This window comes from Mobula birostris, chromosome 8 (genome assembly GCF_030028105.1).
Source record: "Mobula birostris isolate sMobBir1 chromosome 8, sMobBir1.hap1, whole genome shotgun sequence".
Lineage (NCBI taxonomy): Eukaryota > Metazoa > Chordata > Chondrichthyes > Myliobatiformes > Myliobatidae > Mobula > Mobula birostris.
In genome coordinates, this window is record NC_092377.1 from 4,175,217 (window position 1) to 4,202,904 (window position 27,688).

At 43.5% G+C, this 27,688-nt stretch overlaps 1 long non-coding RNA gene across 2 annotated transcripts; it reads right to left on the minus strand.

Moving 5' to 3' along the window:
• Window positions 1-2,539: 2,539 nt before the first annotated feature.
• Window positions 2,540-26,204, minus strand: LOC140201114 (uncharacterized). 2 transcript variants are annotated; one of them, XR_011886778.1, is made up of 4 exons: window positions 25,646-26,204; window positions 21,560-21,684; window positions 8,545-8,994; window positions 2,540-2,853 (listed from the first exon to the last, which is right to left on the minus strand). It is a non-coding gene; the product is annotated as an uncharacterized lncRNA (long non-coding RNA). The 2 variants fall into 2 exon arrangements; XR_011886777.1 differs by having other exon boundaries at window positions 8,539-8,994.
• Window positions 26,205-27,688: the final 1,484 nt, after the last annotated feature.

A 27,688-nucleotide genomic window follows, 5' to 3' on the forward strand; every position in this document is an offset into this window, starting at 1 on the left:
TGTATGTATGTATATATATAAGTTTAAATCCAAATTCAAAAACTATATATACATATTTTAACTCCTTTCACGACAATTCTCCAACATCACAACACTTAAACAAAGTAAATCTCAGTCAGTAACTTATTAAAGTTTTTGCAAAAATAATCAGTTCTTGCAGAAAATCAAAATCAGATTCTTTAAGTGAAAATGAACTTATACATCCAACCGTATTAAATCCTCTGCATCATTACACATTTCGTTCCCGCGCTGGTTCTCCATCTTGGCTGGCTTGCCATTTTGTTTCTTTGTTCATTGGAATGAAATAGTTTATCATCCACAGAAAGCCAATTCACAAACTTGTACAAAAACGACCAAATTCCTTTGTACAATTTTACAGAACGACTGTAATTACCGACTACATGGTAGCGATTTTGGACCCTGGTCTCTGCCGATATTGTCTGTTATAGAAACATAGAAAATAGGTGCAAGAGTAGGCCATTCGGCCCTTCGAGCCTGCACCGCCATTTATTATGATCATGGCTGATCATCCAACTCAGAACCCCGCCCCAGCCTTCCCTCCATACCCCCTGACCCCCGCAGCCACAAGGGCCATATCTAACTGCCTCTTAAATATAGCCAATGAACTGGCCTCAACTGTTTCCTGTGGCAGAGAATTCCACAGATTCACCACTCTCTGTGTGAAGAAGTTTTTCCTAATCTTGGTCCTAAAAGGCTTCCCATCTATCCTCAAACTGTGACCCCTCGTTCTGGACTTCCCCAACATCGGGAACAATCTTCCTGCATCTAGCCTGTCCAATCCCTTTAGGATCTTATACGTTTCAATCAGATCCCCCCTCAATCTTCTAAATTCCAACGAGTACAAGCCCAGTTCATCCAGTCTTTCCTCATATGAAAGTCCTGCCATCCCAGGAATCAATCTGGTGAACCTTCTTTGTACTCTCTCTATGGCAAGGATGTCTTTCCTCAGATTAGGGGACCAAAACTGCACACAATACTCCAGGTGTGGTCTCACCAAGGCCTTGTACAACTGCAGTAGTACCTCCCTGCTCCTGTACTCGAATCCTCTTGCTATAAATGCCAGCATACCATTCGCCTTTTTCACCGCTTGCTGTACCTGCATGCCCACTTTCAATGACTGGTGTATAATGACACCCAGGTCTCGTTGCACCTCCCCTTTTCCTAATCGGCCGCCATTCAGATAATACAAGCATTCTTCAAATCCTTCCCCATCTTTCATTCTTCAGTCCTGACGAAGGGTTCTGGCCCGAAACGTCGACTCATCGTTTCTAACTGATGCTGCCCGACCTGCTGAGTTCATCTAGCGTACTGAAAATGAAATGGTGGAGCAGACTTGATGGGCAAATTGCCTAATTATGCTCCATTATTTTATGGTCTTAAGACTAAAACTGTTGTGTTAATTATGTCAGTAAAAAAATACCATAATTTGTATTTTTACAATTTGTGTCTTTAACAAGTCTATGTACTTTTCACAGTATGTGGTGGTTTGTCTCCACATAGTGGCAGAAGGCAGTATCACAGTTACATTTATTTTTTCATTTTTAATTCCCTAAGTATTAGCAAATTATACACATATATTAAACGTTACAGGAGCACAAAACTAAAACCACAAGGCTACTAAACAGCTTCCTCCCACAGGCAGTCAGACTGCTAAATAGCTGCTCTACCTGACTCTGCTTTGGACACTTTTAACTTGCACTGGACACTTATAACTGATTTTAACTGACATGTGGCTGTTGTGTTTTACTATTTATTGTTATGTTTATTATTTAGGGTTGCGTTTGTTATGTTATGATTGCACTGCCCCTGGGAAACGCTGTCTCATTCTGCCCTGCAGAGCTGATGTATGGTTAGAATGACAATAAAGTTTTTTGAATCTTGTATCTTGAATCTTGTATGTCCCCTCTCCGGGTGATCCAGTTTCCACCTAGGAAACCTAGGCCATACCAGTTTGTAGGGTAAATTGTCCTGTGATTCGGTCAAGGTTAAAACGGGGGTTGTGGGCTGGTGCGGCTGGAAGCACCGGATGGGTCTATTTCACTCTGCATCTCTAAATAAATAAAGATTGAGTTACAAAATTCTGGTTGAACTATAGTTGGAATATTGTGTTCAGTTGGTCACTCATTATAGGAATGATGTGGAAGTTTTTGAGAGGGGGCAGAGGAGATTTACCAGCAGGCTGCCTGGATTAAAGAGAATGTCGTATGAGGAGAGGTTGAGCGAGCCTGGGCTTTTCCCTCTGGAGAGAAGGAGGATGAGAGGTGTCTTGGTAGTGGTGTTCAAGGTGATAACAGGCATAAATTGAGTGGATGGATGGAAACTTCCACATCCTTCCTTTAATGGGGTGACCAACTGAACGCAATATTCTAAGTGTGGTTCAGCCAGAGCTTTGCAACAAAATCTCTTGAACTCAATCACCCAAATAATGAAGACCAATAGATGCAAGTATTTTCTGGAATATTCTATTACATTGAAGAAACATTAACACGATGATGAAACTTTTACTGAACCACAAATCCAAAATATTAAAGTTATTTTTATTCATATCAGTTTTCATCAAAATGCATTATTGGTAACAGCTTGGTGTAGAGAGTGGTGCTGGGATTCAGTGCCTCGGGGCACAGGTACCCTCTGCCTCGGAGAACTGGATCACGGTAGTCAGGGTCGGTTGGAGTGTGTTATCCTGGCTCTATTGTTCTCCCATCTTCAGGTCATTCCAGCCAACCTCGGGGACAGGAAGAGTCCAAAGGTTCCCAACAGGCAAGCAATGATGAATATCCAGAGAAAGATTCGGTCAATCACCATGGCAATGCACTTCCAGTCTTCTTTGACCTGTAGTGGTGGAGGAGAATGGGGAAAATTCAGGTGAAATTGTGAAAATGGAATGTGCAGTAGTTTTGGGATATCTGCTACTCTTGATCTAAAGAGAGAGCTTTGAACTTTTTAAATTCTCCAGGGTCAGGTCTAGAAATCCAGGTCTACTAGATATTCAGTGCAAAGTGTGCCATGCACCTAAAGATGAGTGAGAGAGAGAGAGTAGCAAGAACCTGCGACATTCTGAATAGCATTAGGACAATCTGGATCATCTGGAATTCCTGGGGAAGTGGGTTAATCTCCTGGGCTCTGCTCTCACCAAAATCTGGGAGTATATTCATCAGAAAATGTTGTCATATTGATGAGAGATTGCTGATAGTACTTGAGAGACTGAGGTACAGAGAGAAGTTGGACTTTATTTCTTAAACCGCAAGAGACTGAAAGGTGATGTTACAGAGGTGTATCAAATCACAAGGGACACAGAGCAGAAGACATAGGAACAGAAGTAGATCCTTTTTTTTCCATTATGGCTACCCTTCTCAACCCCATTCTTCTACCTTCGCCATGTAACCTTTGACATCCAGACAGATCAAGAATCTATCAACCTTTTTTATAAATATAGGACCATAAGACATAGGAGTAGAATTAGGCCATTCAGCCCATTGAGACTGCTCCACCATTCCATCATGGCTGAGCCCAGATTCCACTCAACTGCAAACATTTACCCCTCGACATATTTTGATGCCCTGACCAATCAGCAAACAATCAACTTCTGTCTAAATATACCCACAGACTTAGCCTCCACCATAGTCTCTCCAATGACAACACATCCTTTCTGAGATGTGGGGCCGAAAACTGTTGACAATACTCCAAGTGCAGTTGGCTCAGCATTATCTCTTGTTTTTAATATTCCATTCCCCCGAAATAAACGCAAACATTGCATTTGCCTTCTTTACCACAGAGTCAACCTGTAAATAACCTCCTGGGAGTCCTGCACAAGGACTCCTAACTACCTCGGAACCTCTGATGTTTGAACCTTCTCCCTTTCAGATAATGTTCTCCACTATTGACCCTTCTACCAAAATGCATCATCATACATCTCCCAACACTGTATTCCATCTACCACATTTTTGCCTCTTCATAAAACCAATGACTCAACACCCACAGCTGTCTCTGGCATTTAATTCCACAATGCTTCCATCAAGAAATTTCTCCTCATCTCAGTCCTAAAGAGATGTCCCTCTATTCTGAGTGTGCTGTCTTGACCTATACTTCCTGACTATCGGGAACATGCTCTCCACATCCACTCCTTCTAGGCCTGTCGATAATCAAAGGGTTTCTGTGAAATGCCGACTGCCCAGTCATTTCTTCTAAATACCTACGGGTACAGGCACAGAGCCATCGAACACTCCTCAGACATTAATCCTTTTGTAACCCTGGTTAATTAAACCCAAAGTTGTACCTGCGGAGGGATGAAAATGAGGGTTACCAATTTTTAAAAAAGCATTTGGAAAAAAAAGATATGTGAGGGAGGGGCAGTCTGGACACAAGACAGACAATGAGAGAAATGCAGCAACGATTATAAGCTGAAGACATGATCTGTTAAGAATGGAATTAGTAGTGAGTATCTTAACCCTACTAACTTGAAAACATCAGGAGGAAAGACAATAGTGATAAAAAATGTATTGAAGCTACAGCTGTAACATGTAACAACAATAACAGACAATATCGGCAGAGACCAGGGTCCAAAATCGCTACCATGTAGTCGGTAATTACAGTCGTTCTGTAAAATTGTACAAAGGAATTTGGTCGTTTTTGTACAAGTTTGTGAATTGGCTTTCTGTGGATGATAAACTATTTCATTCCAATGAACAAAGAAACAAGATGGCAAGCCAGCCAAGATGGAGAACCAGCGCGGGAACGAAATGTGTAATGACGCAGAGGATTTAATACGGTTGGATGTATAAGTTCATTTTCACTTAAAGAATCTGATTTTGATTTTCTGCAAGAACTGATTATTTTTGCAAAAACTTTAATAAGTTACTGACTGAGATTTACTTTGTTTAAGAGTTGTGATGTTGGAGAATTGTCGTGAAAGGAGTTAAAATATGTATATATAGTTTTTGAATTTGGATTTAAACTTTATATAATATACATATACATACATACACACACTGCCTGGAACTGAAACTGAAGTTAACTATAATACTTGAAATAGGAATTATATTTGGTTTTCTCAGTAAAAGGGGAAGTTTAATCTGTGAACTTTTAAATAGGAAATAACACTAGCTCTAATTAGTTAGAGAAATTGGAGTAACAAAGGTTATTCTAATATCACCGATTCTAATAAAAAAATAATTTGTTGTGGTTTGATATCTAAGATTTGGATCCTGAACAGAATGTTTGAATTTTGAATTGTTCTTGCTCATGTAAATATTTTGTACATATTGTTCTTTTCTTTTAAACAAAACTTAACTCCAGAAGTGTGTGGTTTCTATTCACTACCTCCTTCTGATACCTAGAACCTTCTGATGGCCTACTAGCACCGCAGTGTAATTTGATTTTCTCAAAAGAGTGGGATGACTAGTCACACACGTTAAGACTGGTGCTACACAGGTGTTACACTTTCAGTCCAGGAATCATTCTCCTGACCTTCCTCTGGACACCAATACCAGCACATCTTTTCCTAGATAAAGAGCAAAAAACTGCCTACAATACTCCAAGTGTGGTCTGAACAATGCCTTATAAAGCCTCAGTCACTCAGTCTTTTTCCCATAGTTGTAGAATTATGAACTGGAGGGCTAAAAAAAAAAAGCTGGTATCCATGTGGAAAAGGCTGCCATAGAAAGTGGTTGAGACAGGTACAATAACACTTGGACAGATGTGGATTGAAAAGGTTTAAAAGGTCATGGGCTGACTCTAGCAGATGGGACTAGCTAGGATGGGGCATCTTGGTCGGCATGCACCAGTTGGGCTGAAGGGCCTGTTTCTGTGTTGTATGATTCTGACTCTATTGGTTCTGTACAAGACAAAGACACAGGAAGAGACCATACAGTGGGACTGGATCTCCCCGTGGGACGGCCTTAACTCTGCACAGCTTTCCCTGTCGCTTCTCATTTATTCATCAAATTTTCAATGCAGGTTTAAGTCTGACTTTGGGGACATAAGAGAGTCTGCAGATGCTGGACATGTTCAACACACACAAATGTCAGAGGATCTCTACAGGTCAGGCAGCATCTGAGGAGAGGAATAAACACTTGTGTTTGAGCAAGTTCCGATGATTCAGGGGAACAAAATCAAGATGAGGAATGAGTACAGGACTAAAAGTGTTATATTTGAAAGCATGTAGTATATGAAATAATGTAGATGATCTTGCAGCACAGTTAGACATTGGCAGGTATGATTTTGTGGGCATCACTGATTTTTGGCTGAAACATGATTATAATTGGAGCATAACTTCCAAGGATACACAATGTATCGAAAGGACAGATGGGGGGCAGAGTGAGAAATATGGCTCTGTTTGGAAAAATGAAATCAAATACTTAGAAAGAGGGAAATAGAACCAGAAGAGGTAGAATCTTTGCAGGTAGATTTAAGAAATTATAAGCGTAAAAAGACCCTGATGGGAGTCATATACAAGCCTCTGAACAGTAGATAGGATGTGAGCTACAAATTACAATGGGAGATAGAAAGGGCATATCAAAACAACAATGTTACGATAGTCGTGGAAGTATTCAATATGCAGGTAGGTTAGGAATATCAGGTTGGTGCTGTATCCTGAGAGGGAATTTGTAAAATGCCCTTAAGTTGGCTATTTAGGGCAGCTTGTTGCTGAGCCCACTCGCAAAAAGGCTATTCTGGATTGGGTGTTGTGAAATGGACCTGTTTTGATTAAGGAGTTTAAGGTAAAGGGACCCTGAGGAGACAGTGACCATAATATTATATAATTAATCCTACAGTTTGAGAGGGAGAAGCTAAAGTTAAATGTACAAAGTCAACATGGTTTCCTACAGGGAAAATCCTGCCTGACGAACCTGTTGGAATTCTTTGAGGAGATTACAAGTAGGATAGATAAAGGGGATGTAGTAGATGTTGTATATTTGGATTTTCAGAGTGCCACTCATGAGGAGTTCACAAGGATGATTCTAGGGATGAAAGGGTTATCACCTGGGGAACATTTGATGGCTCTGGGTCTGTACCCATTGGATTTCAGAAGGATGAGGGGAGATCTCATTGAAACCTTTCGAATGTTGAAAGGCCTAGACATGGCGTCAATGGTTACAGGGAGAAGGCCAGGAACTGGGGCTGAGGAGGAGGGAAAAAGGAATCACCCATGATGAAAAGGTGGAGCAGACTCGATGGGCCAGATGGTCTAATTCTGCTCCTATGTCTAGGAGTAGAGTAAAGGAATTTACAGAGGCATGAGAGGAGCTGGGCAAAGTTGATTGGAAGGGTACACTAGCAGGGAAGACAGCAGAGCAGCTGGAGTGTCTGGGAGCAATTCAGAAGGCCCGTCATTGATACATCCCAAAGAAGAAGTAATCTAAAGGCACAATGACACATCTGTGGCTGACAAGGGAAGTCAAAGCCAACACAAATGCAAAAGAGAGAGCGTATAACAAAACAAATGTAGGTAGGAAGTTAGAGGAGTGGGTAGCTTTTAAAAACCAGTGCAAGGCAACTGAAAGCTACAAGGAGGGTAAAGATGAAATATGAAGGTGAGATAGCTAATAATATCAATAGTTCAATTTAATACTAGATATTGTACACAGTATACAACCTAAAATTCTTACTCTTTGCAGACATCCAGAAAACAGGAAAAAAACCAGAAACGTCAGAACCCCAACCCCCTCCCCCTCACACAAGTAGCAGCCAAAGCATTGACCCTCCCTCTCCCTCCCCAGAGCTGTACCAGCAAACACTTCAACCCCACTCCCCTCACCATACAAGCAATAGCAAAGCTCCCCATAGGGACCTTAACCTTGAGTCCATCCCAAGAGTTCAGTATCTCAGACACACTCCCTCTCACTTGCAAGGGAGAAGAAAGTCACTCTTGTAACAAAGAGAGTGGGAAACAAGCAGCTCGCTGTTTCGATGTTACAGTCTGCTGCATTGCTTCTCCAATTTCCCCAGCTTCTGGACCAACAGGCTCTCACTCATCATCAAAAAGAGAGCGATACAGAGAGGATTGATCGGGTACAAGGGCCTTCTTTCAACCACAGTGCACACCACCCGTTGTTTCAACGTTGCAGTCTCCCACAACGCAAGAGTTGTGACACCTGGAGATATCACAATGCAAAGCCAAACAGCAAGTCCGACTTGCCACCCCTCATGGACAACTACCGTTTGAGCTGCAACTGTAGATCACAGATCCTGACAGGACCCTAGCCGCCTTGAAAATGAAAGAAAGACATGACAAAAGAAGAATAAGCTGTTCCACAGACAAACTGGAAGAAATCACCAAGGTCTTCAAATACCTTGGATGCCATCAAAAAGGGTACCAAAAGTTTTTTCAGATATATAATGAGTAAAATTGAGTTGAGACCATTGAAAAATAACGCTGGAGAGGTAGTAATGGGTGACAAGGTAATGGCAGATGAACTATGCTATGTAACCGGCAACAGTGAATATCAATCGAGACAGGTTATATAAAAACAACCAAGCATTTATTAAGCACGGATAAACAATAAAAAAAACGAAAACCTTAACTGGAAGTTAACCGCTATGCAGCCATTCAACAAATCGTCACTTGGTACTGGTTCTTAAAGCGTTAAATGCGAAAACAGTTCTTAAAGCGGTAAAGTCAGATATAGTTCTTAAAATGGTAAATTCGAAAGTCCAACAGATTTATACGTTCAATTGGGAGAGACTTCTCTGGAGAAGGATTTCTTCATAGATGCGATTTTCCTTTTGGTTCTGTCCAAAGGATTCACGATGCAGGAAATAAATAGTTTAAAACAACTGACCTTAATTTCTTTTACAGAGGGCAAACCTTTGCATGAACCTCCTTGCTCTTTTGACAAGAGTTATCTTCAATGCAGGTCGCTACTTCAACAAAGACTCAACTAGGTCGATCCTTTGTTAAACTGCTGAACGATACCAATTTCTCTTAATCCTTCAGGTCCCGTACTTCGATAAAGTCTTCACTTTCCCATACTACTGGAAAAAGGTACATCAACACATCTAGCAAAAATTGCCAGTCCAGCACTATTGTACCTTGCAACAGAATGTAACACTTCATTTTAAAAATGAAACTGCTTCATAAAAATAAATACACAACAGAAACAGAGACACATTAATGTTCTAGCTGGAAAACTAAGAACTAAAACACTAACTGTGTCATCTGAGGTCTTCCCTTATATACCCGTGGTGCACATGTCATCACATGACCTCACATCAGCGGGAAACTGACATCAGGTGACCTCCAAAAGACCATTACATCATTCTCACACAAAAAAAATCACAGATCTCTTTGAGGTATGGAACAACTAAATAAGTATTTTGCGTTAGTCTTCACTGTGGAAGACATCAGGCATATGCCAGAAGTTTGAGAGTATCAGAGGGCAGAAGTGGGTGCAATCGCTGTTACTAGGGAGAAGGTGATTGGGAAGCTGAAAGGTCTGAATGTAGATTAGCCACTTGGACCAGATGGAGTACACCCCAAGGTTCTGAAAGAGACAGCTACAGAGATTGTGAGGAATTAGAAATGATGTTTCACAAATCACTAAATTCTGGCTTGTTTCCAAAGGACTGGAAAATTGCGAATATAACTCCATTCTTCAAAAAGGGAGAGAGGCAGAAGAAAGGAAATTATAGGCCAGTTAGTCTGACCTCAGTGATTGGGAAGATGTTGGAGTCAATTGTTAAGGATGTGGTTTCAGTGTATTTGGAGGCACACGATAAAATAGACCAGCGTCAGTATGGTTTCTTTAAAGGAAAACCTTCCCTGTCAATCTGTTGGAATTCTTTGAGGATAAAACAAGCAGGATGGATGAAGGAGAATCAGTGGATGTTTGGTACTTGGGTTTTCAGGAGGCATTTGACAAGGTGCCACACATGAGACAGCTAAACAAGGTAAGTGCTGATGGTATTACAGGATATATATTAGCATGGATAGAGTATTGGCCGATTAGCCTTGTATGATGGGGTTGGCAGTGGGAAAGGGAGATTCAGTCACCCTGTTCTGCTCTGAGAGGTCATGTCACTGTAGGAACAGATCTTTTAATGGGGCTCTAGTTCAGTAAATTAGGTCCATAGGTTTCGTACAGTCATTAATAAGTTGAAAGTTAAATTATGAGTTACCCAGTATGACTAAGGTATTCATTCCATGAAAGTATTAACAATATTAATGTGGGGGGTTGTATGGTCAGAGAAACAAATTCAACAAGAAAAAGATGATGAGACAATATTCTTGAACTTTTTAACAACTTCAGTAGACAGTTTTCTATCAGCTCCTTAACAGCGAAAGGTCTGCTGGTGTAAGACCCTAAGATGTAGGAGCATCAAGCCATTTGGCCCATCGAGTCTGCTCCACCATTCCATCATGGCTGATCCAATTTTCCTCTCAGCCCCATTCTCCTGCCTTCTCCCTGTATCCCTTCATGCCTGACCAATTAAGAATCTATCAATTTCTGTCTTAATTATACCTAAAGACTTGGCCTCCACAACTGCCTGTGGCACAGAATTCCACAGATTCACCACTCTCTGGCTAAAGAAATTCTTCCTCAACTCCATTCTAAAAGAATACCCTTCTATTCTGAGCCTGTGTCCCCTGGTCTGGGACTCATCCCCAGGAAAATCAAACTAAGACAACACACTATCTGTGAGGCTGATGAGGAAGATATTGGTATCACACCTTCCAATGGATGTTCCATCAATTACCATAGAGCTAGCAGAGAAGGTTAGAAGTTGTCTACACCAGACGCACCAAGTCCACCCAAGTGAAGCCAGAGGTGAAGAAAGGTCACAACCACAGGACCTACCTAAGGAGGATTTGACCGGGGTATCCCGTGATTATGATTGGTTAGAATGAAGTAGAGTACAGTACTGGAACAGGCCCTTTGGCCCATCATGTTTGTATTGGCCATGATGTCAATTTTTTGGGGCTGAGAGGGAAAATGGTTCTCTCAGTTCCTGGGGAAAGGCCTACCGGGAAGCCCCGCCATGACTGAGTCTATATCTTACGGTCTTCTGGACTCTGTTGTTGGTAATACAGTTGACATTTGTCACAGAATAAATCAAATTGGAACATTCCCATTATCTCTGCAAACACCTGTACTCCACTACTCTCAGACTGCTGAACCAATCCCATTCCCAATGAAGCTGCCACGTTCTCGGATGCTTCGCTCTCCATCTCGGTTATTCCATTATTACCACTTCAACATTTATTGTGCCACAATGTCACACTGCACAATTACTTCTGCACCAGTCTGCTGTTTTGTGCCCGTTGCTGTATCTGTTATTGTCTATACACCAGGTATAGGGGCTCCTTAAGGTTATTATAGCCAGGAGTGCATTACTGGTGCCTTAAGACCACCTGTGGAGACGAATTCCACAGATTCAACATCTTCTGGATAAAGAAATTCCTTCTCACCTCCATTCTAAATGGACATCCCTCAATTCTGAGGCTATACCCTCTTGTCTTAGACACTGTCACTTTAGGAAACATCCTCTCCATATTCACTCTATCTAGGTCTTTGAACATTATAGGTGAGGGTGAGAGTGGTGATAAGCTCCCACTACTGATTAAATGCACCCATTGGAGTACGCCTCAAATAGCCTCTGACAACCAAGTACAGCTCCCGGCTTTCACGTGTGGCTTAGCTACTAAGCTCTGCAGAACTTTTTCTACTGACAGGAGAAGGGGCAAAGGTTGGTTACTGGTGCCTTAAAACCAGTCCCTTCAGGCAGATGGGTTCATCAGCTGTGGTTGGCAGCTCATCTCGGAGAAGAAAAACTCTGATCTCAAACCTCCGCTGCCTTGCAGCTATACCCATTCATGGGGAAGGTTTTGAGAGTAAACCCCGAGGGAAAAATCCGGAGCTGGAGTCCCTAAGGCAGTCCTACATTGAGTTCAATGCTGACTGGCAACTCCTGCGATGTTGGTACCAAACTGTATCGGTCTCTGCCGTTCCTATGGGTTCATCAGTTGCTTAGAGAGAGGGAACTTGACACATGGACAACAGCTTGCTCTCCATACTGTACTGTCCAGGCTTGCGTATCTAGACAGCTAGGATGCAATATCCATGGTCGACCCTCAATGACAGAGGCTTCATACTCAGACAGTAGGAGGATGAGAGGTGACTTGACAGAGGATACAAGGTGAGAGAACCAAGAGATACTGAGGTCATGGTTAATTAAAAAAAAAAAGAGGTGCGTAACAGGTATAAGCAGGTGGGAACAAATGAAGTACTGAAGGAAAATAAGAAATGCAAAAGAACACGAGAAAGAAATCAGAGGGCTAAAAGAATGCATGATGTTGTCCTAGACAGGATGAAGGAGAATCCAAAGAGATTCCAAAGAGAACTTAGGAGAAAAGGGTTTGCAAGTAATAAAATCGGAAGATCACAATGGTAATTCATGCATAGAGTCTAAAGAGGTGGAGGAGAGCTTAAATGGATTTTATGCATCTGTATTTACTGGGGAGATGGACACAGAGTCTGTAGAACGTGAGGCAAAGCAGCAGTGAGGTCATAGACCTGATACAGATTACAAAGGAGGTGCTTGTTGTTTTGAGGAAAATTAGGGGTACCACAGGAATTGGTTCTAGTTCCATTGTTATTTGTCATTTAAATCAATGATCTGGATGATAATGTGGTTAACAGAATGAGCAAATTTGCAGATGACCCCAGGACTGGGAGTGTAGTGAACAGCGAGGAAGACTATCAGAGCTGGCAGCAGTATCTGGACCAGCTGGGAAAACGGGCTGGAAAATGGCAGATGGAATTTAATATAGACAAGTGTGAGGTGTTGCACTTTGGTAGGACCAACCAGGGTCGGTCTTACGTAATGAATGGCAGGGCAGTTCATAGTGCGGTGGAAGAAAGGGATCTGGGCATACAGGTCCATAATTCATTGAAAGTGGTGGAAAAGGAGGATAGTGTCATAATGAAAGTTTTTCTTTACGGGAGTTGGGATGTTATGTTGAAGTTGTATAAGACATTGGTGTGGCCCATCATGGAGAATTGTGTGCAGTTTTGGTCACCTTCTACAGGAAAGATGTAAATAAGTTTGAAAGAATACAGAGAAAATTTACAAGGTTGTTGCTGGAACTGGAGGATCTGAGCTATAAGGAAAGATTGAATAGGTTAGGACTTTACTTCTTGGAACGTAGAAGATTGAGAGAAGATTTGACTTAGATATATAAAATTATGAGGGGTATAGATAGGGTAAATGCAAACAGGTTTTTTCTACTGAGGTTGGAATGTGGGCGGAAACAAAGGCACCCGGACGAAGTCCACACAATCAGAAAGAGATCCCATTACCTCCTTACAGACAGTGGCTGGAGGAAGCGAAGAGATTCTCCAAGGAATCATAATTCCCATGTTCCTAGATCAATTGACCTGCTATGTGGATACCCGTCCCATAACAACCGCAATGTTACTGAAGCTGGAAGTGGTGCAGAATAAGGCTGAATGAGTCTTACAAACAGCTGAGAACAGAGATGAGAGAGATCCTGCAGGAGACTGTGGGAGTGAAAGGCATCTTCTGGGGAAGTGTGAGACCAAATAACCACATTCTCCACCTGGCAAGGTGAATGTGTCATGGTTAATAGCAGTCTGCTCCATGTCAGCTATCCATCTGACAGAGCTTCTGGTCTTTGGTCTAAGGGGAACTGCACGCTGTTGATTACAAGAACTTGCCATGAGGAAGAAAGAGAGTGACTGATAAACGTGTGCAGGCATTGCACAATGGGGGAGCAGAAGGGAGTCTGTGAGACAGTAAACGTAGAGATGTGGTCAAGCAAATGAGAACATGGTGACTCCGCACATTGCACTGTGGTAAAATTGTGAAATAGAAGGGCAAGACAGCTTTGCAGATATACAGTCAGGAATATAGTGATGACCTTCTGTGTGAGTCATGACTCACAGTAAAACACAGTGTTAGAGAACTGACCGTTCAGCCCATCTTGTACATCCTGACCACATTGCCAATCTTCATCAATCACATCTCCATGTATTGGGTCCCTATCCCTCAGTGCCTTTCCTATCCAAGCACCTGTTCAAATGTATTCAGGTGTAATTTTGCCTGCCCTAGAACCTCAGGTGGCACCTCATTCTAGTTCAAGTTTATTGTCATCTGACTGTGCACATATACAACCAAATGAAACAATGTTCCTCTGGACCATGGTGCACCCACAATACATAAAACCAAATATTACCATCAATATACTAATAAAATATCATTCAAACGTCATGTAGAGCACAGCACAGGTAAACGATAAACAGTACACTGTCCTGGAGATGAGACCTCAGTGGTGACAGGGTATCCATTAGTCTCACAGCCTGAGGGAAGAAGCTGTTACCCAGTCTGACAGTCCCAGTCCTGATGCTCCTGTCCCTCCTTCCTGACCGTAATGGGTCAAAGAGATTGTGGGATGGGTGGTGGGGACCCTCAACAGAGCTTCAAGCTCTTCATCTGCAACACACCTGGTAAATGTCACAAATAGGGGGGATGGAAACCTCAATGGTCCTCATCACCCTCTGTGTGGAAAACATCAGATCTTCTTTAAATCCCCCCACTCAGGGACAAACTGTACACAGAGCAGACATTTAGGAAGGCAAATGACATGTTGGCCTTTATTGCAAGCAATCTGAGTACGAGAGATCTTCCCAACATACAGAGCAATGGTGAGAGCAGACCTGTGGGGTCCTGACATAACAAAGGAGATGGTTGCTATGGAGACAGTGCAGTGAAGTTTCACAGAACTGGTTCCCCGGACGGTGGCTCTGTGAGGAGAGGAGGAGTTGAAGCCAGTATGCAAGTGGGGCAGTAGAAAATGGAGAGCTAGCTGCTTCCCTTTGCAACAGGCTTCCCTTCTCCACACTGCTGATGAATCCAGAGGAATGGCGGGGACTGATACTGTTTGGCACCAGTGGCGATTCAGGAGTTGCCAGTCAGCATTGGACTCAATGTAAGACTGCCTTAGGGACTCCAGCTCCAGATTTTTCATTGGGATTCACTCCCAAAGCCATGATTTGGTGTACAGTAGTTGTGAGGAAGAGGAGACTTGAGATCAGGATTTTCCTTCTCCGAGATGAGCTGTCACTATGGCAGGTGAGCCCCATTGCCCAACATGACTGGTTTTAAGGCACCTTTGCCCCTTCTCCTGAAGGTCGAATGCATTTCTCTCCTCTTAGTAGCTAAGCCACACATGAAGGCCGGGAGTTGGACTCGGTTGCAGGAGGCTGATAGAGATGCATGCCATTTGGAGCATTTTATCCCCATGACATCTCCCCCTCCCCTGACTATGACACCCTCAAGTGACCTCTGTGCCTATAATCTGCAGACTATAAAAAATGAGAGGTGACCCCATTGAAATGTACAAAATGCTGAGTGGTTTACTTCACACTTCTACGGGTTGAGTCGGTGTCTGTATTCCTGTCAATGTCCCGTTGAAATAGTCTACAATCCTCTACACTATTGACAACTCCACCAACCTTCGTGACCTCTGAAAAAATATTGACTCACCTTTATACTTCCTTATCCAAGGCATGTATAAAAGTCACAAAGAGCAAAGGTCCCAAAAGAGAGTCTTGAGAAACTCCACTGGTCACCGATCTCCAGGCAGAATATGCTCCATCTACAAGGGTCGGTGACTAGTGATGCTCCATTGAGATCTGTTCTGGGACCCCTGATCTTTGTGATTTTTATAAGCAACTTAGATGTGGTGATGGAAATGTGAGTTTGAAGTTCAAAAGTTTAAAGTTCAACATAAATTTATTATCAGAGTACATATATTCCAGCATAAACTACCTTGAGATACATTTTCTTGCAGGCATTCACAGTAAAATGAATGAAAATAAAGAATACTGAGAAGATGAGTGGTAGGGTCATTGAAAGTGATCTGTCGATTGTGGAATCAGTTCAGATTCGAGGTGAGTGAAGTTATCCACACTGGTTCAGGAGCCTGATTTGCAGATAACACGAGGATTGGTGGCATTGTGGACAGTATACAAAGGTGTCATAGATTACAGCCAGACATTGGCACAATACAGAGCTGGGCTGAGAGGTGGCAGATGGAGTTCAAGATAGATAAGTATGAAGTGATACAATTTGGCAGGTCGGACTTGGAGGCAGAGGGCAGGTCAATGTCAGTTTCTTAGCAGTGTGGGTTCCACGTCCATAGATTCCTCAAAGTTGCAACACAAGTTATTCAGAAGGTGTATGCTGTTTCGACCTTCATCAGTCAGAGGATTTTGTTCAAGGGGCGTGAGGCAATATTGCAGTTCTATAAAATCCTGGTGAGACCGCACTTGGAATATTGTGTTCAGTTCTGGGCATCTCACTATAGGAAGGATGCTGAACCTTTAAACGGAGTGCAGAAATTTATCAGGATGCTGCCTTGAGAACTTGTCTTATGAGGAAAGTTTTGAGCAACCTGGGGCTTTTCTCTTTCGAGCAAATTATAGGGTGATTAAAGCATAATTTTAAGATTGGAGGACAGTATAGGGAAATGATCAAGGTGGATTTTTTTCTAAATAGAACATTACAGCACAGTACAGGCCCTCGGCCCACTTAACCTTCTCTAAGATCAATCTCACTGTTCCCTCCTACATAGCCCCCTATTTTTCTATCATCCATGTGCCTATCAAAGAGGCACCTAAATGCCCCTCATATATCTGCCTCTGCCACCAACATTGGCAGGGTGTTTCCTGCACCTACCACTCATTCTCCTTCACTAAACTTATTTTCATAAGACAGTAGATATAGCAGGGTCTTTTAAGAGCCTCTTAGGTAGGTACATGGAGCTTAGAAAAATAGAGCGTTATGCGCTAGGGAAATCTTAGGTAGTTTCTAGAGCAGGTTACATGGTCGGCACAACATTGTGGGCTGAAGGGCCTGTAATGTTCTGTAAATGTCTATGTTCTATGTTTTATGCCTTCTAGTGTAAGCAACATCCTGGTAAATCTCTCCTCTTCCCTCTCTAAACCTACCACATCTTTTCTATTATATGAAGAATGGAATTGAACACAATATTCCAAGTGTGGTCTCACCTTGTGCTTTTGAACTCAATCTCTGGACTCATAAAGGCCAACACACTTCTTAATAACCCTATCAACGTCTGTGGCGACTTTGAGGGATCTATGGACATGGTCACCAGAATCCCTCTGTTCCTCCATACTGCTAAGAATTCTGCCATTAATCTTGTATTCTGCCTTCAAATTTGAACTTCCCAAGTTCATCACTTGCTACTTTTCTGCATTGAACTCCATCTACCACTTCTCTGCACTCTGTCAATGTCTCACTGCAACCTATGACAGCTTTCCATACTATCCACAGCTCCACCAATCTTCGTGTCATCTGCAGACTTTTTAACCCACCCTTCCACTTCCTCATCCATGTCATTGATGCAAATCACAAAGAGTCAGGGTCACACCACTGATCACTGTAGAATACAACTGATCACTATGCTCCAGGCGGAATATACTCCAAATCCAATACCATTTGCCTTCTTTCAGCTATCCAATTGTGTATCCACACAGACAAGTTTCCCTGGTTCCCTTGCCGACTGACTTTCTGAATGAGTCAACCTTGTGGAACTTCATCATACACCTCACTAAAATCCATCTACACTACATCCATTGTTGTATGGTAAAGCATTGGGACCAGATGATGTGAACCCCAGGGTCCTGAAGGAATGTGCTGAGCAGTAGTGTGGAGTTCTCCAGCAAATTTTCTGTCTGAGTCTCAGCCTGGAAAGTGTCCCGACTGTGTGGAAAACATCATGTTTGGTCCCAGTACCCAAGAAGGGACAACCAAAAGCTTTGAATGACTACTGTCCAGTGGCCCTGACCTTACAGATCATGAAGACCCTGGAGAGGCTGGTTCTGACTCACCTCTAACCCCTGGTCAGATCAGCCCTCGATCCCTCGCAGTCTACCTACCAGGAGTCAACGATGCTGTCATCTACCTGCTGAACAGAGCCTACTCCCATTTGGATAAGCGGGGCAGCACTATGAGGATTATGCTTTTTGATTTCTCAAGTGCGTTCAATACCATACAGCACTCACTGCTGGGGGATCAGTTCTGTTCCATGCAGCTTGGCACTGCCGTTATATCCTGGATAATAGGCTACCCAAGTGGCAGACCACAGTTGGTGCGGTTTCAGAGCTGTGTGTCAGACATGGCTATAAGCAGCACCGTGGCCCCACAAGGGACTGCATTAGCTCCCTTCCTGTTTACCCTGTATTCCTTGGACATTAGATACAAACTTTGAGTCACGTCATCTGCAGAAATTCTCTGATGACTCAGCAATAGTTGGGTGTATAAAGGGAGGATGGGAAGATGAATACAGGGCCCTGGTGGAGGACTTTATCAAATGGTGCAGACTGAATCATTTGCAGCTCAACATCAGTAAGACGAAGGAGATAGTGATGGACTTTAGGAAGACCAAGCCTGTACTGCTCCCTGTTACTATTGATGGCAAGGATGTGCATGTGGTGAGGACCTACAAGTACCTGGGATGCACTTGGATGACAGACTTGAGAGAAGCACCAACACAGAGTCTCTGTACAAGAAGGGCCAGAGTCGCCTCTACTTCCTGTGGAGACTGAGATCCTTTGGCATATGCAGACCTCTCCTTCACATGTTCTACCAGCCTGCTGTCTCCAGTACAATCCTCCATGTGGTGGTGTGTTGGGGCAACATGGGTGATGCCAACAGGCTCAATAAACTGATGAGAGAGGCTAGTTCTGTTATAGGAGTCAAACTGGACACACTGGAGGCTGTGGTAGAACAAAAGACCCTACAGAAAATCCTGGCAATTCTGGACCTTCTACATGCCACCTTGGCTGAACAGAGGAGCCTACGAAAAGTATGCTGCTACGAAGAGCACTATATGAGGTCAGTTTTACCTTTGGCCATTAGATTCTATAATGACTCAACCTATGGTGGGGAAGTGATGAATCCATCTGGTTAGACTGTAACTAACACTGATCTACCTTCATCAATTGTGCTTTCTCTCATCCTCAGAGAATTCAATCAGGCTCGTAAGGCATGACCGGACCCTCAGAAAACCATGTTGACTATAATTAGACCATGTTTCTCCAAATGGTCAAAAATCCTGTCTCTAAGACTGTTCTCCAATAATTTACACACCACTGAAGTAAGATTCACCAGTCTATAATTCCCAGGATTATCCCTACTCCCTTTCTTGAACAAAGGAATAACATTTGCCACCCTATAATCATCTGGTAATAATCTTGTGTTCTACGTTCTGGAAGACTGAAAATTTGGAAATGTCACTCCATACTTTAAGAAGGGAGAGGAGCAGAAGAAAGGAAACTATAGGCCAGTTAGTCTGACCCCAGTGGTTTGGAAGATGTTGGAGTCAATTATTAAGAATGAGGTCTCAGGGTACTTCGAGGCACATGATAAGATAAGCTGTAGGTAACTAGGTTTCCTCAAGGGAAAATTATACCTGACAAATCTGTTAGAATTCTTTGAAGAAAATAACAAGCAGGATAGACAAAGGGGAAGCAGTTGATGACGTGAACCTGGATTTTCAGAAGGCCCTTCACAAGATACTACACATGAGGTTGGTTAACTAGTTACAAATCCATGGCATTACAGGAATGATTCTGGCATGAATGAAGCAGAGGCTGATTGGCAGGAGGCAAAGAGTGGTAATAAAGGGAGCAATTTCTGGCCTGCTGCCAATGGTTAGTGGTGTTGGGACCAATTCTTTTTACATTATATGTCAGTGATTTTGATGATAGAATTGCTGGCTTTGTTGCAAAGTTTGCAGATAATTATGAAGATAGGTGGAGGAGCAGGTAATTTTGAGGAAGTAAAAGCTGCAGAAGGACTTAGAGAGATGAGGAGAATGGCCAACGAAATGGCAGATGGAATATAGTGTCGGGAAGTGTATGGTCATGTACTTTGCTAGAAGAAATGAAAGAGTTGACTACTTTCAAAATGCACAGAAAATATAAAAAACTGGAAATGAAAAAGGACTTGGGAGTATTTGTGGAGGATTCCCTAAAAGTTAATTTGCAAGTTGAGTCTGTGGTGAGGAAGGCAAATGCAATGTTAGCATTCATTTCAAGACTGGAATATAAAAGCAAGGATGTAATGTTGAGACATTACAAAGCACTGGTGAGGCTTCACTTGGATTATTGTGAGTAGTTTTGAGCCCAGTATCTTAGAAAGGATGTAAACTGGAGGGGATTCAAAGGAAGATCACTAAAATTATTCCAGGATTGAATGGCTTGTCATATGAAGCGCATTTGAATGTTCTAGGCCTCTATTCACTGGAATTCAGAAGAATGAGGGGAAACCTCATTGAAACCTGTCGAGTTGTGTGTTTCCTTCCTTGATAGAATGGATGTGGAGAGTATGTTTACTATGGTGGAAGAGTCAAAGACCAGAGGCCACAGTCTCAGAATAGAGGGGCATCCTTTTAGAGTGGAGACAAGAAGGAACTTCTTTCACCAGAGAGTAGTGAATCTGCGGAATTCTTTGTCACAGGCAGCTGTGGAGGCTTAGTCCTTATATATATTTAAGGGAGAGATTGAAAGATTCTTGATTGGTCAGGGCATGAAGAGATATGGAGAGAATGCCAGAGATTGGGGCTGGGAGGAAATTTGGATCAGCTGTGATGTATCGGTGGTGTAGACTTGATGGGCCAAATAGCTTAATTCTGCTCCTATAGTTTAGGATCTAATCCTAATCTGTATTTATCTTAAAACTTGAGCAGATGAGATCACTGTTCCCTAACTGTTCACCCATTGAGATGTTGGACACCTGGTCCGCTCATTACCCAACACTAGGTGCAGTCCAGTCCAGCTTCTTCTCTTGTTAGACTATCTACAAACTGACCTCGGAAACCCTCCTGCAGACAGGTAATAAATTCATCCCCATCGAAACCTCATGCAGGAAAGAGCTCTCCGTCAACATTGGGGAATTAGAAGTCTCTCATGACAACAAACCTGTTGTTTTTAAACCTTTCCCTAATCCATCTGTATATGTGTTCTTTAATGTCCCAGTGTCGATCGGGGCATGGATGTGTGGTACAACCCTATCACAGTGATTGGACCTTTCACATTTTTCTGTTCTACACATACAGGCTCAGTGGATGAGCCCTCCATTCTGTCCGCCGTGAGTGTAGCTGTGATTTTTTTCTCTGATCAGTGGAGCAAACTCCAACCCCTTCAGAATCACCTCACTCCAGCAGCTGTCTCCTGTCTTCACAATCCCGTCCCCACACCAGGCTCCCTCTCTGTCTGCCTTCATCTATCATTCACCTGACAGTCTCCTCCAGCTCCACATCCCGCTCACATCCCTCCCTGGCATTATCTTACATCCCACCTCAGTCCATCTATCAGCTCAGTATCCTTTCTCGCCACTCCTCGTCTTCCCTTTATTCTGTTCATCCCCCACTCTCCCCTCTCCCATGTCAGTCCTGATACAGGGTTTCAATCTGTAATGCTGACACTTCCTTTCCTTTCGCAGATGTTGCTCATTGTACTGAGCTCTTCAGGCAATCGTTTATTGTCCTTACCTCTGCTCCATCTCTTCAGTGAAGCTTCGCAACTAAAGCACCTTGATCTCAAATACCACACCTCGACCTCGGACAGAACCACTCTCAAAATGGCCTCTCCGATGGAGCCTGCTTCCTTCTCTTCCCTGCAAAACAAGTTTTAAACTCTGAACAGTTCTTTCCTCTGTAGCTGAGGCATATGGGTTTAAAGGCAAACTTTCTAGGAAGTAAGTCACTCAGCTTGTGAAATCTTATACCACAATAAGGGGGGGGTCAGAAGACTGATCCTCTTTGCTTCCTCTTTCTGTGTCCAAAATTACCGCTGCAAAAGAGATGTCCAGACAGCTGAGCACGTTGTCACATTAAGTTTTCTGCACATCCTGTAAACGGGGGATAAAACGACTCTGCTGAGGTGAGTAACAGAAGCATTCCTGCAGTGACCCATTTCCTGTGTGTTTCTGTGGGTATGTACCTGTGTGTTTCTGTGGGTACGTACCTGTGTGTTTCTGTGGGTATGTACCTGTGTGTTTCTGTGGGTTGCACCTGTGTGTTTTCCCTGGATACACACCTGTGTGTTTCTGTCGGTACGTACCTGTGTGTTTCTGTGGGTGTGTACCTGTGTGTTTCTGTGGGTGTGTACCTGTGTGTTTCTGTGGGTATGTACCTGTGTGTTTCTGTGGGTACGTACTTGTGTGTTTCTGTGGGTTGCACCTGTGTGTTTTCCCTGGATACACACCTGTGTGTTTCTGTCAGTACATACCTGTGTGTTTCTGTGGGTGTGTACCTGTGTGTTTCTGTGGGTGTGTACCTGTGTGTTTCTGTGGGTACGTACCTGTGTGTTTCTGTGGGTATGTACGTGTGTGTTTCTGTGGGTGTGTACCTGTGTGTTTCTGTGGGTACGTATCTGTGTGCTTCTGTGGGTATGTACCTGCCATACTAGATCTAGTACTAGGTAATGAACCGAGTCAGGTCACAGATCTCTCAGTGGGTGAGCATCTGGGGGACAGTGACCACCGCTCCCTGGCCTTTATAATTATCATGGAAAAGGATAGAATCAAAGAGGACAGGAAAATTTTTAATTGGGGAAAGGCAAATTATGAGGCTATAAGGCTAGAACTTGCGGGTGTGAATTGGGATGATGTTTTTGCAGGGAAATATACTATGGACGTGGTCAATATTTAGCGATCTCTTGCGGGATGTAAGGGATAAATTTGTCCCGGTGAGGAAGATAAAGAATGGTAGGGTGAAGGAACCATGGGTGACAAGTGAGGTGGAAAATCTAGTCAGGTGGAAGAAGGCAGCATACATGAGGTTTAGGAAGCAAGGATCAGATGGGTCTATTGAGGAACGTAGGGAAGTAAGAAAGGAGTTTAAGAAGGGGCTGAGAAGAGCAAGAAGGGGGCATGAGAAGGCCTTGGCGAGTAGGGTAAAGGAAAACCCCAAGGCATTCTTCAATTATGTGAAGGAAAAAAGGATGACAGGAGTGAAGGTAGGACCGATTAGAGATAAAGGTGGGAAGACGTGCCTGGAGGCTGTGGAAGTGAGTGAGGTCCTCAATGAATACTTCTCTTCGATATTCACTAATGAGAGGGAACTTGATGATGGTGAGGACAATATGAGTGAGGTTGATGTTCTGGAGCATGCTGATATTAAGGGAGAGGAGGTGTTGGAGTTGTTAAATACATTAGGACGGATAAGTCCCCGGGGCCTGATGAAATATTCCCCAGGCTGCTCCATGAGGTGAGAGAAGAGATTGCTGAGCCTCTGGCTAGGATCTTTATGTCCTCGTTGTCCACGGGAATGGTACTGCAGGATTGGAGGGAGGCGAATGTTGTTCCCTTGTTCAAAATAGGTAGTAGGGATAGTCCGGGTAATTATAGACCAATGAGCCTTACGTCTGTGGTGGGAAAGCTGTTGGAAAAGATTCTTAGAGATAGGATCTATAGGCATTTAGAGAATCATGGTCTGATCAGGGACAGTCAGCATGGCTTTGTGAAGGGCAGATCATGTCTAACAAGCCTGTTAGAGTTCTTTGAGGAGGTGACCAGGCATATAGATGAGGGTAGTGCAGTGCATATGATCTATATGGATTTTAGTAAGGCATTTGACAAGGTTCCACACGGTAGGCTTATTCAGAAAGTTAGAAGGCATGGGATCCAGGGAAGTTTGGCCAGGTGGATTCAGAATTGGCTTGCCTGCAGAAGGCAGAGGGTGGTGGTGGAGGGAGTACATTCAGATTGGAGGATTGTGACTAGTGGTGTCCCACAAGGATCTGTTCTGGGACTTCTACTTTTCGTGATTTTTATTAACGACCTGGATGTGGGGGTAGAAGGGTGGGTTGGAAAGTTTGCAGACGACACAAAGGTTGGTGGTGTTGTAGATAGTGTAGAGGATTGTCAAAGATTGCAGGGAGACATTGATAAGATGCAGAAGTGGGCTGAGAAGTGGCAGATGGAGTTCAACCCGGAGAAGTGTGAGGTGGTACACTTTGGAAGGACAAACTCCAAGGCAGAGTACAAAGTAAATGGCAGGATACCTGGTAGTGTGGAGGAGCAGAGGGGTCTCGGGGTACATGTCCACAGATCCCTGAAAGTTGCCTCACAGGTGGATAGGGTAGTTAAGAAAGCTTATGGGGAGTTAGCTTTCATAAGTCGAGGGATAGAGTTTAAGAGTTGCGATGTAATGATGCAGCTCTATAAAACTCTGGTTAGGCCACACTTGGAGTATTGTGTCCAGTTCTGGTCACCTCACTATAGGAAGGATGTGGAAGCATTGGAAAGGGTACAGAGGAGATTTACCAGGATGCTGCCTGGTTTAGAGAGTATGCATTATGATCAGAGATTAAGGGAGCTAGGGCTTTACTCTTTGGAGAGAAGGAGGATGAGAGGAGACATGATAGAGGTGTACAAGATAATAAGAGGAATAGACAGAGTGGATAGCCAGCGCCTCTTCCCCAGGGCACCACTGCTCAATACAAGAGGACATGGCTTTAAGGTAAGGGGTGGGAAGTTCAAGGGGGATATTAGAGGAAGGTTTTTTACTCAGAGAGTGGTTGGTGCGTGGGATGCACTGCCTGAGTCAGTGGTGGAGGCAGATACACTAGTGAAGTTTAAGAGACTACTAGACAGGTATATGAAGGAATCTAAGGTGGGGGCTTATATGGGAGGCAGGGTTTTAGGGTCGGCACAACATTGTGGGCCGAAGGGCCTGTACTGTGCTGTACTATTCTATGTTCTATGTACCTGTGTGTTTCTGTGGTACGTACCTGTGTGCTTCTGTGGGTATGTACCTGTGTGTTCCTGTGGGTACGTATCTGTGTTTTCTGTGGGTGTGTACCTGTGTGTTTCTGTGGGTATGCACCTGTGCGTTTCTATGGGTAGGTACCTGTGTGTGTCTGTGGGTACGTACCTGTGTGTTTCTGTGGTACGTATCTGTGTGTTTTTGTGGGTACATACCTTGTGTTTCTGTGGGTACGTACCTCGTGTTTCTGTGGGTACGTACCTCGTGTTTCTGTGGGTACGTACCTCGTGTTTCTGTGGGTATGTACCTATGTGTTTCTGTGGTACGTACCTGTGTGTTTCTGTGGTACGTACCTGTGTGTTTCTGTGGGAACGTAACTGTGTGAACGTACCTGTGTGTTTCTGTGGGTATGTACCTGTGTGTTTCTCTGGGAATGTACCTGTATGTTGCTGTGAGTATGTACCTGGGTAGATAGATAGATAGATAGATATACTTTATTGATCCCGAGGGAAATTGGATTTCCTTACTGCCGCACCAACCAAGAATAGAGCATAAATTTAGCAGTACAAAAACCACAAACAATCAAACAACAAAATGCAAACTATGCCAGATGGAAAATAAGTCCAAGACCCGCCTATTGGCTCAGGGTGTCTGACCCTCCACGGGAGGAGCTGCAAAGTTCGATGACCACAGGCAGGAACAACCTCCTGTGACGCCCAGTGTTGTACCTCGGTGGAATATGGCCGGAGTCCAACAGCAACAAGTTCAATATCTGGTCTACAAACACGTTCCTCGATTGTAATATGACCCGGATTGCACCATCTGTTGTTAACCAGAACAGTAAGCACGCAACTCCCTCACACTTACCGCTCTCAGTGCACTTCCGGTCAGCCCGAACGGTCTGGAAGCCGTCCATGGAAAAGTTTTGACGGGTATGTCCTCGTGCAGCCCCGTTCCAGTGAAACACATAACACTGCTCTCCCGAAATGTTCTCTGACACCCGGCTAGCGCCGTGAACTCGTCCATTTTATTACCCACCGAACTCCTCTTCTCCATAAGTCTCTGTTGTCTCGACCCGGTCCACTTTCCTCGACTTAGTGATCCTCCCCTGCATCCGCTGTGTGTTTTCCTTCAGATTTTAGCAGGGGGTGTCCGCCGCTCTGCTCGCTCAATCGGCCGGCATAAGCGCAATCAGCTGGTCCCTGGAATAAACAATGCGACCGTGCTTCTGCCCCGCTAATGAGACGTGTCGGAATGTAACTATTTCCAGCGCAAAAAACCCAAATAAAACTCTCTCCACCAGCATGTTAGAGAGGGTGCAGCTTCAACATGTTACCGTGAAAAAAAATTTTTAAAAAATAACCTAAGTTAAAGAGGTAAGAAGAAAAAAGTAAGAATACTCGTCGGAACAGCTGTAACAGGCTGCATGCACGACCGGCGCATGCGTATTTCTGTGGGTACATATCAGTGTGTTTCTGTGTGTGTATCTGGGTGTTTCTGTGGGTATGTACCTTCTTCCTTATGTTTTTATAAGATTATAAGACATAGGAGCAGAATTAGGCTATTCAGCCCATTGAGTCTGCTCCATCATTCTATCATGGCTGATTTATTATTCGTCTGAACCCCAGTCTCCTGCCTTCAACCCATAAATCTTTATGCCCTGACTAATATCAACCTCTGCTTTAAATACACCCAATGACTTGGCCTCCACAGCCGTCTGTGGCAATGAATTCCACAGACTCACTGATGTCTGGCTAAAGAAATTCTTCCTCATCTCTGTTCTAAACAGACTTCCCTTTAGAGATAGATTAACATAGATAAGTATTTGTTACATTATTACAGGACATCGAACCAGATTATTTGGCCTTCCCTTATCCTGAAAGTACAAGTACGATGGGCCAAATGGACATTATCCATGTCACATAGTTGCGTGTTCCTGAAGGTACAGTGTCTGATCAATCCATACTGATGTAAGGGTTCAGCCTCTCCATACCTACTCACCACATTATCCCAGCAGCTGGGTCATTGGCTGGACTCCCTCTCTCATTGTGTTTTAAAATTATTTCATCCCAAAGATGTAGATGTCAGAGAAAACTACAGCACAGAAACAGGTCCTTTGTCTTTGCCAAACTACTAATCTGCCTACTCCCATCAACCTGTCAAATTGTCCTCAGACTCCCTGAGCCTGGTCACACTGACAGCAGAACAAATAGATTCACAGAGTAATACAGCGAATCGGTGAACCTTCAGCCCATCTAGTCCATGCTGACCAGGATGCCCCTATCTACATGAAACCCACTGACCTGAATTTGGCCCATATCCCTCTAAAACATCCCTCTCCATGTACCTGTGCAAATGTTATTTTAATGTTGTAATTCTATCTGTCTGCTCTTTGTACTGGGTGTTGGGTTGGAGATACATCTCCATCAAAGGAGGTGAAAGACACTCCTTCCCTCCACCAGCCTACAGGTCACCCTTGGGCAAGGTGTAGCACCTGCTTTGCCCCTGTCCCCCATCAGGGTCATGTGAAGCCATGGGAGCAGGTGGTGGATGGTTGTACGAGCAGTCGTGTATATCACCAGTCCTGGTTATGTGACCATTGATGCCAGTCAGACAATCCCTGAGAAGTATTGATCATGGCTAGCATCACCCATCTTGTAAAGACTCTGCCCAGAAGAAGGCAATGGCAAACCAATTCTGTTTAAAAAATTGCTAAGAGTAATCATGGTCATGGGACAATGATCACCCACGTCATACGACATGGCACATGATGATGATGATGATGATGATGATAATTTGCTAGCAACAGCATACAACCTAAATGATCTAATACATGCTGTCCCTGCCCAGGAGTGTCTGATAGAACTTAACCCTATATGGAATCTATTTTATCCTCGCCAGTTCAGAAGT